The sequence below is a fragment of the Pecten maximus genome, chromosome 3, assembly GCF_902652985.1.
Source record: "Pecten maximus chromosome 3, xPecMax1.1, whole genome shotgun sequence".
Classification (NCBI taxonomy): domain Eukaryota; kingdom Metazoa; phylum Mollusca; class Bivalvia; order Pectinida; family Pectinidae; genus Pecten; species Pecten maximus.
Window position 1 is genome coordinate 24629115 of NC_047017.1, and position 4822 is coordinate 24633936.

The following is a 4822-nucleotide window of genomic DNA, read 5'->3' on the forward strand; positions in this document are numbered from 1 at the left end:
TCATGTTGTATGAGAGTTATTATTCCTTGCTTAGAGAACTTTGGGAAGACAGATACTCAGAGGGCTTCTGTCTGTTCTGATGTTCTGTTCATATACAGTTAATAGAGTATATCCAGGTGAGATATTACCAGGTGAAGATCGGAAGTGTGAGATAAGTGTGACAGTTTGCCTTCCTCAGGAAACTGAAACAAGGGACCATTCTTTCTTTTTGTGCCTGTATCCTTGGAAAATTAGCTTCGTTATTTCATTCAAATTCCCAAAATTCTGAAGTTTAAAACTGATTCGACAGAAATAAACAAGTTTAATGTTAAATTCAAAATAGCATTGACGCATATACATATGCATCACATATAAAGCAAATAAGTAAAAACAAACGCATTTTGCTGACAAATTTTCACGACAAACATATATACATGTATATCACAGAGAGTAACTCCAATCACATACGTGGGCTTCTGGTTAGTATGAATAGGAAAAAAAGGAGATTAGCCCCATACTCCGACTTCTTTTAATACTAACCAGAAGCAGACGTCTTTGCTCTATGTAAGAGAATTTACACGGCGTCATTGACCGTAGTCCGTCATGAAATAAGAGCAAATTCTCAACCACGTGCTTCGTATATGTATCAAAATTAGTCTACACATATACATGTAATTATGCCAAGTCCCTGTGATATTGGGTTTTCAGACGACCAGAATTTTGCCTATTGTATATGGTTATTGTTTTAGCTTACCAGATCCTATGCACACACCACAACGGAAGGAACGCTGCTATTACAAAGATGAAGGCCAGCCTACGAACCCATGTGTCAACATGTCTGATTTGGGTTTTAAAGATGTCAACGCTTATAAATATTCCAGGGAGAAAGACAAGCCAACGCAGGCTGCAACATGTCAATAATTTGTATAATATTCATGATCATATGAAGACGGATCATGCATTTTGGATAGAAATCTAGGGGTGGAATAAAAAAAAGTCTTGTGGAATTTTAATAGACGATTTTTCAAGTAGACTGATTCAGATTTCCGTGTATCCTGCAACATTACATCAATCCAGTGTCAGCTGCATAACAATTGCTCAATAATGAATACATTGGAGTATTTTTGTCCAGTCATCACAGACGCCTGTAAATTTTCCAAATTAATGTATTCAAATGCATGTCCAACTAACGGAATTCAACGCTATGTTTTAAATTTAAATATTTAAAAAAGAAATTCCATCAAAAATGGTTTCAATGTCAAACTATATTATATACAAATATTATCAGCACACCCCTCTTTATTTTGATATACTTCACTCCCGCCGCAGTGAAAGTCATGCATCCCTATTCTTTAAAACGATTTTGCCATATAGACCCATCTATTTAAAAAAAAAAAAAAAAAAACTTTATCATTAAATACAATCCCAATGTTGGCATTTTAGCTGGATACAAGTAATGTAAAACAGACACGCGTGGAAATTAGATGCATTGCTCCCGCAACGGAGTCGTTTTGAAAATTTTGAAAACGTGATTGCATTTAAATTCATATTGTTCCCAAAGGATACGTTACCTTCTTCCACAACTAGTGTAAGATATCGTTTTAAAACAACTCTAAACCACTGTTGTTCCTTTTTTGGGTACCGTTGGTGAGTCTCTCCGCATTCTCGTTCAAACTTAAGGCAATTAAAAACTTTCAAATATGGCTGCCTTTTTGTGCAGACGGCACTAGTCTACAAATTTGCAAACACTTTTCAATTTCGCGCATGCTCAAAAGGCGATTTTTTTCGCATCATTTTAATTGACAGGTAATATACATATCACGAAATGATCGTCAGTCTGTAGGCGATTCAACATCGTAAAATGTTAATTTTAAGTAATTCAGTCAGAAACCCCGATACCGTATAACAATTTAGAAGATCGGGTGATCATGAATGAAAAAAGGAAAAGTAAAATTACAACTGAATATTTCTTGTAATATTTTCATTTAATCGCCAGTTTTAGAAATGCAAGCAAGATGAAACAGAGGTCAAATGCATCATTAATACAAGTTTTTATTTTGTCTAGATCCCAGCTTCATAATGTAAGGAAAATGTCTTCCCTTATTTTACCATAGGAAAGCAATATTTGTTTTTTATGGTGAAAATTGTTAAGGAACTTTCCTACAGCTTCTCTGCGCCTCTGAAATCATATTTGGCAAAATAGAAAGAGCTGAAGTGAACGGAAATTACGAAGTTTTTGTTGTTGTTTTGTTTTTAAGGCAGCCCGTTCAAAGAAAAGAAAACAACAAATATCTCAAAACCGTCGCACCATAGTTTTCGTTGTTAATTTCAATTTACTGAAAAACGGAACTTAAGTGTCAATACTGAGAAAAACTGAAGTGCTTTATTTTTAGAAAGGGTGGTAAATTACGAGATTATAAAATGTTTGTGGACTAGAAACTGTGAGCGATTTCAATTAGTTTAGTGTTTTATTGAAATTTAAAGGTAATTCTTAACAGGGTTAAAAAACAACACATTTTTCCAGTAGCAAATGTATGTAAATAAAACCGCTATCTTTTAGATATATAATCTACGTTGCCAGAATTTTAAATTACGGATGTGAAGTGTGAGACTTTCATAAAAAAAACCACCAGGTATAGTGAAAATACATTTAGGTAAGCTTTTGTAAGAGATTATTAAGAGTTTAAAAAAAAAAAAAAAAAAAAGAGTTTAAAAAAAAAAAAAAAAAAAACAGAAAATAAACCCAAATAACAAAAACAACCAAACAAAAAACAAACACGAAAATCAGATGATTTATCAGAAACTAAGAAGATTTCCTGTGACTATCATGAGGAAAATAAGGATTTTAAAACAGATAACGGTTGACCACGAGCAACAATAAACGCAGTTAGTGACACACAAATGATGAAAAAGACATGAAAGAACGAAATTAATCATTTGCGCGCAAAGGCAACTTCGCTCATGAGTAGACAAATCCATCAACGTGTCTCATTGGTCACATACGTGTATACTTATATAAACTATCAACGGACCCTGTGTGATGTAGACGGAGATCTCAACACGAGGGTAAGACTGCAGATTGCTAAACTTTCTGTCTAAATACCAAGTGGTGATTGACAACCTCCCTATCTTACATTACTGACAATTTAAAAGACAAATCTAGCATTATTGCTATTTGACAAATTCATCAGCGTGACTCATTCGTTGTAGACAAATCCATCAATCTGACTCGATAATTGGTAAGAGAATCTATCAGTGAGACTAATTGGTTATAGATAATTCCATCAATATGACTCGATCATCGGTTAGACAAATCCATCGGTGCGACTAATTGGTTATAGATAATTCCATCAATATGACTCGATCATCGGTTAGACAAATCCATCGGTGCGACTAATTGGTTATAGATAATTCCATCAATAAGACTCGATCATCGGTTAGACAAATCCATCGGTGCGACTAATTGGTTATAGATAATTCCATCAATATGACTCGATCATCGGTTAGACAAATTCATCGGTGCGACTAATTGGTTATAGATAATTCCATCAATCTGACTCGATCATCGGTTAGACCAATTCATCGGTGAGACTAATTGGTTATAGATAATTCCATCAATTGTATATAACTCGATAATTGGTTAGAAAATCTATCAGTGTGACTTATTGGCAATAGACAAATCCATCAATCTGACTCGATAATTTGGAAAGGGAATCCATCAGTGTGACTAATTGGTTATAAACTAATCCATTAACCTGACTCGATCATTAATTTGACAAATTCATCAGTGTGACTCATTGGTTAAAACAAATCCATCAATCTGACTCGATAATTGGTAAGAGAATCCATGCGTGTGACTAATTGGTTATAGACTAATTCATCAATCTGACTCCATCATTAGTTAGACAAATTCATCAGCATGACTCATGATTATAAAGAATTCTATCAGCGTGACTAATTGGTTATTGGCAAATCCATCAATCTGACTCGATTATTGTTTGACAAATTAATCAGTGCGACCCTTTGTTCATTGGTTATAGACAAATCCATCCACCTGACTCGATCAGTGGTTAGACAATTTGATCAGGCGTGGCTCATTAGTCACAGACGAATCCGTCAACGTGATAAATCACAGGTACTTGTGGACATGAATATGATGTTTTTAATAAAAATATTACATTATAGACGAGTTAATTATTGTATTACAATCGAATGCTTAATTTGTAAAAAATATCGTTCCTTGGCCTTATAAATTATATAAGGCCAAGGAACGATATTTTTTAATTTATAAGGTCAAGGAGAGACATATAATATATGTCTCTGGGTCAAGGAACGATATTTTTTTTTATTACAAATTAAGCATGCGATTGTAATACAATAATTTACTCATCTATAACTTAAATTTTTTATTAGCAACATCATATTCTTGACCATAAGGTCCTGAGAGATAAATCCACCAACATGACTCATTGGTTATAGACAAATCCATCAAACTAACTGGTTATAGACCAATCCGCCAAGTTCGTGATTCGGTCATTGGTTACAGACAAATCAACAATGTGAAATAACCGTTACGGTTTGTCACTCGCAGGAATACATGTTAGTTTTTGCAGCTCATGCTATTATATTTAGTTTTTATCCAAAGTTGTCGTCGAAGTATGATAGACCATTTCTTGATACAATACCCACCTGCATTCCACTATTGCGACAAAATGTTGTGGTGAATAATATGGATTTACTTAGTGATGACGATCACTTTACAAAGTAACCGAAATGACACTAGTGCGCGGTTGCGCTTTTTATCATTATTCACTGTGGTGTTGTACGAGTAGCTTCCCCTTGT